The following is an 11677-nucleotide window of genomic DNA, read 5'->3' on the forward strand; positions in this document are numbered from 1 at the left end:
TGTGAAGTGAACGCATCCTCAGAAGATAGTACTGTAAGTGCAGAAACGTTCGCGGTGGTTTTATCTTTGTGGTTTTATATTTGTGGTTTTATCTTTAACGTTAACTAAAAACCACCACGAAAAGTTTTACCCGTCTAACACTTGTCTAAGCATCTAAGCACTTCTATTGTTTCAACAGTTAACATTTCTGCATTTACAGTATTTCCTGGTATTCTTGTCAGCGAGTTTGCCCTGAGTCATGACTGCTTGCAAAATGAAAAATGACCAACACATGATTGAATAGACGTGAACCATGTGACATAACAGTCAGAGATTTAGAAGTCAATCAAATATAACACAGGCCTTATTGGATATCTACTACAAATGTCATAAGAAAATTACTGACCTCCAACTACAGTCCGTGGTAATGCCTTAACTCGTCTTCTCCTAATATGACAATAAGAAAAAAAACCGTTAGATTTGGAAAGTTGGATTATCGGGTAGTCCACATGATGTCTCAGTGTGAGACTAGGGATTTAGATGCACATACAAAAAAACTCAAGATCAAAGAGGAAGTAGAGTTGGACCCACTGTGCCCTCGCTGCTGTCCTTTCGAATTGAAGCCGCGATGTGTCCATCCATATTTCCTCAAGCCTGGCCAGCGATCGATTTTGTTCACTCCATCTCTCAAATGGGTCTACTGGCTGGATATATGAAATCACATTTTGAGTCATTGATTTTATTTTCCAACAATGTCGTAAGTTATATGAAAGTTATTTGTTATATCAAGTTAACATGTGTTACAAAACTGCTGTGTGAACATTTTGATGCTAAGAATATATTTTTTTCACGTGTTTTTTTTTCCAAAATGTTACACAGAGTGCCTTTAAAAGCAGAATGGATCAAACTATGTTTGTTGCAATTTCCCAACAATATTGGGTAGGATTTTATCAGCAATTAGCTTGAAATGTGCAGCAATGTTTTCTTTGTCAATAAACATGTACATGGGCCTTCCCCCACTGTTCTTATATGGAACATATTTTTACCTAGAGCTCCCTTGTACATCAGTACTTTGGCTTTTTCAGCAATAATCCATTTTACTTTTCCTACTTTTGGTCTTTCAGTCTTTTCATCAAAACATGCAACCATGTCATTCTTCCGTGGATTTCCATTGCCTCCTCTTTGTCTGTTTTGTTGTCGATTTTGTTGTCTCTTATATCCTTTGGTGGCTACCTATTAAAAGATTCAGTAAGAAACTATAAGGACAAGTATGTGTCACGTTTTACAAGCATTACTCCAAGTTCATGCATCTTTACCAAGTTCATGCATGTTTACCAAGTTCGTATGAATCTGGACATGAGCCTGGAGTATACATCTGCTTTGCAATCATAATGACTTCACAAAAGGGTTGGCTTCACAAAAAGTATCATCATCACATCATCCATTGTGCTTTCCAACTATTGAGGTAGACATATCAAGGATTTTTGTTACAAGTCATTAAGCATGAGGAAGTAAATAGTTTTTACAGGTAGCAATTGAAGCAACAAAAACATCCTTTTTCTTACTGTTTACTTATGCCACGATGCTGCAGGAATATGTTACGAGTCAGGTGTGATTTTTGACATATAGGATTTGAGACATAAGGCAGTGTAACCTCTATAGACAAATACTGTAAATTCATTTACGTTGATGGGGATTTAATGTTGCAGCACGGTGAAAACAAAGACTTTATAGAATCTTTGAGCTCATAGTAGTAACAGTTGGGAGCGGTACAGACAACAGAATATTTTGGGTATGTGAAAACCGCGGACATAAAAATACCACATTCAAACTTACAGCATCTCTTATGTCCTTTTTATTCATAGCTAAGACTGTAATGCGATGTTTTAGTTTTACGTTGTTGATATGATGCAAATCAAGTGCATGAAGAGAAAACAACCCAAACGTACATTTCAGTTTAAGAAGATTGTTTCACTGGGTTATTGAAAGTATTGTACATGCAGATGACCCAAATAACAGTAAATTTATGTAGCTGAATAAAGTTAGCATGGTAATGTAGTGACTCACAGGAGGACAAGTCAGCTCCTTGTTTAGCAGGCTCTGCAGTGCTGTCCTCTGCCCTTCGTCGGATGTTGGTGGTTCAGGTGGTAAAGGCTGGTATGGGAGGAGGTGATTGAGAAACCAGGATGGTGGTGTAGATGGTTGGTCGTGGATGGCAGTTGGGTTTTGTAGGAATGTCTGCCACCACTGCATTTGGTTATAATTGAGATGGTCCTTCATTTTTTTTTTAATTGAAGATTTAAGTTTCCTCAAATCTTCCTCCTCAAATTGAGGCTTGACAAAAGATGGCTGCTTGACAAAAGATGGCTGCCCTTCCTTCCTCTTCCTTGAATTTTAGCACATCTGGGTCAGTGGTGTTGGGTCTCCAGACGGTATCCGTAGACCACATCTTGTATTGCATTGTGACATGGCCTCTGCTGTCTTTTGTAAACCTGAAAAAAGATGAAATCCTTTTTTGAGGGACTTGTTTGTAACCAGGTAGGAAATCATGCCATTTAACTATTCCAAGTACATCAACATTAATTCATCCCATTAATTACTTTCTTCTATGCCTACCCCGAGCCACCTTGAATATTAGCACATCTGGGTCAGTGGTGTTGGGTCTCCAGACGGTATCCGTAGACCACATCTTGTATTGCATTGTGACATGGCCTCTGCTGTCTTTTGTAAACCTGAAAAAAGATGAAATCCTTTTTTGAGGGACTTGTTTGTAACCAGGTAGGAAATCATGCCATTTAACTATTCCAAGTACATCAACATTAATTCATCCCCATTAATTACTTTCTTCTATGCCTACCCCGAGCCATACCACCCCCCCCCCCCCCCTCCGGTACACTAGCGAGGTCCAATCATATGGCTGTTAGGAGGTCACCGAACGTCACCGACAATTAGCCAATGTCAATGACGACCGACTTGTGGGTTGTTAACACCCCTGGTCTTATGTAAATGTCATCAGATCAAACCAAGCGCATTTGAGTCGTCGTTTCCACTTTGTTCCGTACATCTACGTAGATCTATCAGTTTGTAAAGTCAACTTTCATGATAACGCGAAGGGACTGAAGAGATGAAGTTGTTTAACACCTTCAATGGCGCTGCACTAGCGCTTATGGAGCGGTCGTTACGGGAGGGAACAGATTCCAATGAAGATGAAATTTATCCTGTCGACCCAACACTTCCCACCCAAAAGCAAGCTTCCCTACGAATTACGCGAAATTAAAAGGGCCTTAGGGCCAGACCCTCACGACGTATTACAGGGCGTGTGTATCTTCTTCGAAGAAAACGACCCTAAAAAAATGAAGACCGCGATAAGAGACGATTTGTACCATAGAGTTCTTGGAAACCCTCGGCAAACTGTCTGAGGTGATCCTCTGCTACATTGATCTGGTCTTGGGTGATGCTCTCTCCAAGAAGAATAGGGACTCCAGTCACTAGCAACGCGTAGTTTTCGAAGTGGGCATTTGGTAAGACAACTGCATGATTGGCAGAGACTAGAACAGCAGCCATGCCCTGAACTATGTCGCTGGAAAGAACAGAACTGGTTTTAATCGAAATGTATTAATTATGTTAAAATGCAGCTGCTGTTGGTTGGATCCACATCCGTAGCGGTACACTGGTGCGCACCGTGGAAGTTGTCTGACTGTCGTCCGTGGAAGTGGAAATGCCTGTGGAGGTGGAAGCACCCGTGGAAGTCGAGGCGCCTGTGTCTGTTGAAGTGTTGAAGTCGACTGGAGTGAGGATGACGGGCGTGTTGGGGTCGACAGGCGTGTGGAGGTCGACCATCTTGTTCTTGTACTCAGCCATGAACTCTCGTAGTGAGATGTTCTTTGTTACACACAGGATACCACACTCTTTCCAGGCTTGTCTGGTGTTGTAGCAATGGTGACATATTCCATTGTGTTCCAGGTGATGATATTGTCCTCTCTTCCCTCCATCACTGCTTTAAAGTGTTGCTACAGATTTTGAACTCCACATTTCTTACATGTATTGTTCAAACATGATGCTATGGGATGTTTTGTCTCATACTCACAACGAGTTACATCTATAACCTGCTGTTTGTTTGGTGGGGAGAACAGCAGCTATGTAGTTTGTGCATTCTTTGGTGACATGACCTACATGTGCGATACTTGTGTCGTATTCAAATAACTCAATCCTAAGATCGTACAGACCTTTTAGTAGTTGTGTACCATTTCCCTCTTCTCTCGTCGGGGAAACTTCTTTGAACTTCAACAAGAAACGTCTATCAGACGGCGTTTATTAACTTGTTCTGCCAATATTGGAATTACGGACGCTTTGTTCTTAAAGTAAGGTGTCGCAGCTGTGACTTCTGGCATGGTTTGTCTTACTTGTGCCTTTTTTTTGTTTAATTTTATCTCAGCTTTAGCAGAAAAAAACGTTAGAGTTTTAAATTATTCTTTGGTTTTGATATATCACACATATTTACCGTTGTATTTGTCCCCCATCTGACCAGTGGTACACCCCTCCCCCCAACTAACTGAACAGTGGCACAGATCTATTATACTTAAGAGAAGACCGAAGCTTACTTCTCGATAGATGAGATGTTGGTGATTTCTCATTTCCGTGATCAGTAAAAGCACTGCAGGTCGTTCTGATCCGTCGTGTTTCTCCTGATTCCCCTGCGTCGCTTGTGGAAGCAAAGGTTTTCCTGCCCTGTGAAACGGCATCTTCCAAAGTGCTGTTTGCTTTACTGTCAACATTTTGAAGGAGATGCATTTTGCAGAGGTTACAAACATTGGTTAGTAATATTTACCGTCACGGAGGTTTGCTTGGTCAACCAACTCAGAATAAAACTGGGGTTTTCCTGCTCATCCTGGGCGGTCGCTTTTCTCTTCTTTTCTGAATACACCGTCTCCTGAAACAGAGACTGGCATATCAACACGACTGCTATCTTGTACTTCGTAATATGGTTATTGAATACTAGGAGATACTGCACAATGATTTTGAAGGTTACCTTATTGCCTCTGAGCACAGATGACGTATGAGAGAGGACAGGACACCAACACATCAGCAGTTTACAAAGTACATCTGACATGTCCATTTAACTTCTTTTATGTTTTATGACACGATTACTCTATTGTTGATTTGATTATGTTATGTTATGATGACCTTGGTTTTATGATAAATTTTTGTTAGTAATGGAAAAAAAACTTTTCAAGTGTTATTTCATTTTGCTCATTTGTTATTCAGTATTTTGTACTGGGTTGAATTTGTGTTTCATGCTTTACGTTCGTTTTGGTATTTACTGTGATGTTTATGTCCTCCGAACAGTGTATGTAACGAGACTTTGACGAGATATTAGCGATTGTTACCTCAGCCAGTATCGCCTCTGGCCCAAGAAGCCGAAGTTCTGGCCTCATATTATACCACTGGTCCCGCATCTCTCTTAGCTTTGCTGTTAACTGCTCTTTCGTCCATGTAGGTTGTCTTGGGTTTTTCCTGGTGTAGGACATGTAATGTAAACAACTAAACATTTCACAATCCTCGACTTACTAGTATGGGGAAAAGCAAGGTTAGCCCCTAAAATAGTTCAACATCCAAACAACAAAAACAGTTCCCAATCCTCTGCCTGCTAGTATGTAGAAATCCTTTGTTAGTTTAACCATTAAATAACGCCCAACAACTAAAACGTGGGGCTAATTAGGAATAGGGCGTGACGTCACTACCATGACCATGTAGCTAGTAACTACAATATTTGTTTCTTCTACTAGTTCAAAAAACTTTCTCACGTTTAATCTTTCCAGTCACTATAACAACATCCATAAGTAAAATATCAGCTTCCAATAATGTTATGCAATGGTCACCATACAGTAACAAAACAATATATTCATATACATTGTTCAAACACTTGCATACACATTACTAGTTACAACAGGTAGAATGTACTAACAATAGAAAGTACACAAAGCACTACCAAAATGAAGGCTGAACTACGGTACAATGTCCATGCTTTACGGCTGGGTACTAGTACTGGGGCAGACCCTTTTGGGATGGCCTTTCATGGGGTTCTTGCATTTCTTGCAGGGTCTCGTTTTCCGCACGTTTGCCCTAGCATTTGAGGTACTTGCCTTAGCTGCAAGTTAAACCTTCATCCTGCTCTGCTCTTCCTCTGTAAAAAAAAAAGACAAAAAGAGGAATAGCTATTAGTAAACAAACAGCACCCTACATACTCGTTCCATATACTGTAATGTTACTGTAATGTTTATTTGCATGTTCATGCCCTTCCGGGCTAAATGCATTACAAGTAATATAAAAAAGTCCTTCCCTCACCAGACTAGGCATAGGGCGGTGCTCATCTCCGGTTTTAATGGCCCTTGGTCCACACAACTTTATAGAATCAATACAGCATGGGCCTTGCCTACAAAATGCAATGTAAACACTCCAACCAATTGTCAGTTGGCCATTGTATTGGTATATGTATGTGTGTATATATGTGTGTGTGTATGTATGTATTTATGTATGTGTATGTATGGTTTCCTGGCAGCATTGCTACACAAAATTTCACTATTCATGGTAACTTACCAGTTGGGTTCAGCTGTGTGGTTGTCTCGATCCTCTCTTACGCACGATGGCTTCCTGTCTGGACCGTCTGTCCGTGAACTGGCTAAAGAGAGGTTTAGGAACCTTCTTGGAGTACTTGTCCCGGGTCTCCTTCAGCTGTTCCTGTGATGTGTTACACATCACATGCCTGATGTCACGGACATATTCTGCAGAAAGTACAGAATGCTGTCATGTTTAGATCATGAACAATACATATCTTCTACACGTAGCAGCGAGGCAGCATGCAAAGACAACTATTTGTGATGGAATATAAACACAAGGTAGAAAAGTGTGGAAACTCTGACCTCCTATCACCCTCCTATCAAAACATGTATGTACCATGATTATACTTACTTTATATGTTGGTGGTGGTGCTGCTACTTTCTTCACCACTTCTTCCCCGAGCTTGTACTTCGGGTAGGTCACCCTGTAGTAAGCCCTGCCATCTTTAGTGTTATGCACTTGTCTCTTCAGGTTCTCGTTGAAATGCAGAACAGCTAAAATGTGCCTAAGGTTTGAGATACACAAGGTAGTTTAGAATTTACCTATCAACTTGTACAGTAGCACTTCTCCTTGAAAACAAACATTTTTGGCTGGCTGGTAAATTACAGAATGGAGTCATCTTCGGATGCCAGTGGTTGAGGGTTGAATGTTAGCCTTCCAGTTAGCTTGTCTGGGCCTCTGATGGAAGCCTTCTGACATCGATATGTCTCTCCGTCTTCAGCAAAACCGCAGACAACTTGTCGTGGGCCAGGCTTCCTGTGAAATATAGAGTTTGTGTCTAGTTTTAATGAATAAAAGACCTTTATTGTGCATTCATGCCCCGAGGGGCTAGGTACAGGTCGTCTAACTTAACACATGGAACATACAAGGACATAAATACAACAATACAAGCTGTTAACATATAGAGTAGACAAACGTGTTATTAAACTAAGCTAGTCCAGTAGTGTCGACTTCTTCTCGCTTCTTTGTACATGTGTAAATGTATGAACAGACAGCATTTCTTATACAAGGATTATCCAGGCGTAATAAAAATATGAATTTGTCTATTGCATTAAGATGTTCGAAATATGGGAAATTTTTTTCTTTGGTAAAGTTAAAAAGTACACTTTTTCACTATCGTATAATTTACAATCTAGGACGAAATGTTGCTCATCTTCTACTCGATTTAAATTGCAATTTTGACAAAGTCTATGTTGTAGAGGCGTGCGGTTGTGCCTTCCTGTTCCGACGTGTAATCTGTGATAGCTAACCCGGAGTTTAGTAGTAGCCACTCTGTGTTTGATGTTGCTAATGGATAAATACTCTTCTTCTTTATGCATTGACTTAAACAGACGGTAAGTTCGGAGTTTGTTGCTGTAAGATTTATCCCTGTTATCGTTGGGATTTCGGATGAGAATCGTTGACTAATGGAGTTAAATTTGTTCCTAAGGATACTTGTGGGCTCCAAACGAAGGCATAACCGCATTCCTCTCGCATGTTACGGACACCGGACGCCCAGCATTTTTTGCCATTGCCTTCTAATTGAAGTTGTCATAACAGGGCGTCGGCTTGTAAACTGTCAGCTGGTACGTTGTGGCGTATCCTAAGAAAGCATTTAATGGCGTTTAGGGAGGCCTCTAGGTAAAGGGGGTACCTCCCTAGTTTTGCCCGTACTGCAAGGTTGCAAGATTGAGTGCGTATTTGCACAATTTTAAGTGTACGGATTCAATGGGACAGAACTTTGGGCTTTTGAAGGACCCCCATATCTCAGACCCATATAGTAGAGCGCGTTTAACACATGTGTCGAAGAGTTTGTTTTTAACTGTTAGTGAAGCATCATCGTTGTCTAGTGATTGTCTGATACTGAACAAAGATTTTAGTCCCTTGCTGGATAACTGTTTGTTATTGGCCTTGATCGTATACGTACCAGCCGCGCTTACAACTATACCTAAGTAACAGTAAGATGTAACAATTTCTATGACATTATCATCGAACAGAACATAAAGAAACAATTTTTTGGTAATCGACCTCCTTTTGTGAAAACTATCACTTTGGTCTTTTTTAAATTCACTTTCAGATTCCAGTATAAACAATATTTTTCTAATCTATCCAGACATGATTGCAAGCCTTGTTGGGACTCTGAAAATAATACTAAATCATCCGCTGACAGAAGACATGGAGCTTTCATGTTGTGAAGTACAGGAGAATTGCAACAAGCATGATCAAAGTCATCTGTTATGTCGCTGATAAATAGATTAAACAAGGTTGGAGACAGATTACAGCCATGACGAACCCCGAAGTTAGTTAAAAACGTGTCAGTGAGACCGCGATCGGTTTTAATGCAATTTGTGGTTTTTAGATACATGTTTTTTTATGGTCGTTAAGAACTTTCCTCCTATTCCAAGGTTGTTAAATATGAACAGTAGACCAGCTCGCCAAACGGAGTCGAAAGCTTTGCTGAAATCTACAAAGCATGCATAAATTCGAGCATTTTTACTGAGGTATTTGCTAATTAAAGTGGTCAAAACAAATTATCAGATGACCTATATTTCTTTCTAAAACCGGCCTGTTGAGGTTTGAAAAGGCTGTTCTGTTCCGCATAATTCACAAGACGGTTGTTCAAAATAAAGGTGAATAATTTCCCCAAACAACTAATATTAGATGACTGATGAGTTGAATAAGTGGAGTAATGGTTTCTGTAGGACGGGTTTACCGCATTTTAACATTTCGTTTGTTATCATGTCGCTGCTACTGGATTTGTTATTTTTTTAGGTTTGAAATGGCTGTGTTTAGTTCCTCAGCTGTTATCGGAGAGTCTAGTGTTTAGTTTTCTGCAGGTGTAAGGGGAGATGCGGGGTGTGATTGGACGTGTGGAAGTACAGTTTCAGAACCGTTAATAGCGTCAGTTGAGGATTTGTCTACTGTACTAGAGAAGAGACTCTGTAGATTTAGATGGAATATAGCACAATGTTCCTTTTCTTTTACTTCATGTTATCTAATGCATTTTAGCCCATGTCGGGCATGAATATGCAATAAAGTTCATTGTCATTGACTGAAATGTCGCAACCATGCCTCATTCGATATTTAACAACTATTTTCCGATTTGTCAGGTTTACGTTTCTTAACTTATTTCCAAAAGGCACTGTGGTCTTTTTCCCTGAGAGAAGAAAGTTTGTCCATGATATGTTGATGAAATTCCCTCTTTTTTCAAAGTTTTCTGTACTCTTTCTTTCTTTTAAAGAATACCCCTCGCACATTTGGATTCGACGGGTTTTTCTCAAGTAAAGAAGCTAAGTTTTTTAGTTCTCTTTTCGTTTCTGTACAGGTTTTATCGTACACTGCGCGGAAAGCCGAATTTCCTGGTCAGAAATTGCCTTACACATTCATGGAAATTCTGCCTTTCCTTCAGAATCATGGGATTTCGGACCTGTTTACGTTGCGCGTCCGGTCCTGTACGTTCCCTAGATTCTCTCGGAAATGGACCACTGCCGTGTATAGGACGTTTAAAGGGCCTTACACACCCGGACATATACCCTTGAAATGACCATTGCAAAAATGCTGCAAAATTGGTGGAAAAATAGGGGAGGGCTAATTCACAATGGTCCAAAGGTTTTGCAATACCATTTCCAATGTTTGTTTAGCTCCTCCCTATCTTGCGAATGCACCACAATCTTTCCCTCCGTCATCTGTTTGAAGGACAGATCAACGGCAAGGACATACTTGTCCTTGGTCTTGTCAGGAGCCTTCTTAGTGGGGCTGTACATCCCGCACCCATTGTATGCAAGATACTTGATCTCTGCCGTCTTTCCGTGAACAGATGTCACCTTCCCCACATAGTATGTATCTTTAAACGCCACTGCAATGTATTGGTCAGTCTTGAGCGGCTCAGGCGGATAGGTCCCATACTCCCATACATTTCCTTTCTGCGGGGCATTGTTGTGGGGCGTGGTCAACCGCTTTCGTCTCTCCGCCACAGCGGGGACGGGGGACACCCGCTTTCGCTTCTTCGCCATGGCGGGGACGGGGGACGGCCCCTTAGCTGGACTGCCGCCGCCTGCCTGTCTGTCCCACAGTTCAGCTAAGGGATCGTCCGCCTCTCCGTCCCTCAGTTCAGATAAGGGATCTCCCGCCTCTCTGTCCCTCAGTTCAGCTAAGGGATCGCCCACCTCTCTGTCCCTCAGTTCAGCTAGGGGATCGCCCGCCTCTCTGTCCCTCAGTTCAGCTAAGGGATCGCCCATCTCTCTGTCCCTCAGTTCAGCTAGGGGATCGCCCGCCTCTCTGTCCCTCAGTTCAGCTAAGGGATCGCCCACCTCTCTGTCCCTCAGTTCAGCTAGGGGATCGCCCGCCTCTCTGTCCCTCAGTCCAGCTAAGGGATCGCCCGCCCGTCCGTCCCTCAGTCCAGCTAAGGGGCCGTCGAGGGACGGAGAGGCGGACAGCCCGTTAGCTTGACTGAGGGACGTTGAGGCTGACGGATTGTTGCTCCCGTCCTGCTCGGTAGGCTTTGGTCCACTTTTAGTTGTATACTTTGTTAATGAGCAAAGTGTCCACTCTTAGTTAATGAGCATACATGCAAACATAACACTAAAAGGTGGGATGAACAAGCTTGGGGTCATTATGATCCATTAAGTGGCAAGGAAGTTGTTCACAAAATATCAACTCTGTAAATTTAAGCTGTCAAACTCAAAGACTATAAGCATTAGTCCAGAGTGCAATAGAAAGTCCAAAATCTGGAGAGTGTTTTATTGTAATAAAATGTAAAGATATGGCACTTACTTCAATATTTGTTTGGACTGTTGGAGGCTGTCAATCTTCTTCTCCAGTTCCATTTTCAGTGCACAAATAGATACATTTCATATTTGTTAGCTGAATTGTTAATTTTTTGGAGCTGCCTTTTATTAAATGGTGATGATTATCAATTTCATTGCTGTTCTGATTTTTAAACTAGAGTATAAGACTTATTTTATGCCGATATTCCTTATGGGAAATGTACGACTGGATTATTAATGGGTTAAACTTTGTATTCAGTGACACAATATTGCCATAAAAAGCTACTAAATTATCACATGAATATTATAAACTGGGAATCACAATATAAGCATAC

The 11677-nt window shown here is 41.2% G+C and overlaps 1 long non-coding RNA gene across 1 annotated transcript; it reads right to left on the reverse strand.

Moving 5' to 3' along the window:
* Window positions 1-385: 385 nt before the first annotated feature.
* Window positions 386-2499, reverse strand: LOC136446261 (uncharacterized). The gene is made up of 3 exons (XR_010757542.1): window positions 2047-2499; window positions 571-1212; window positions 386-426 (listed from the first exon to the last, which is right to left on the reverse strand). It is a non-coding gene; the product is annotated as an uncharacterized lncRNA (long non-coding RNA).
* Window positions 2500-11677: the final 9178 nt, after the last annotated feature.

This window comes from Branchiostoma lanceolatum, chromosome 12 (genome assembly GCF_035083965.1).
Source record: "Branchiostoma lanceolatum isolate klBraLanc5 chromosome 12, klBraLanc5.hap2, whole genome shotgun sequence".
NCBI lineage: Eukaryota > Metazoa > Chordata > Leptocardii > Amphioxiformes > Branchiostomatidae > Branchiostoma > Branchiostoma lanceolatum.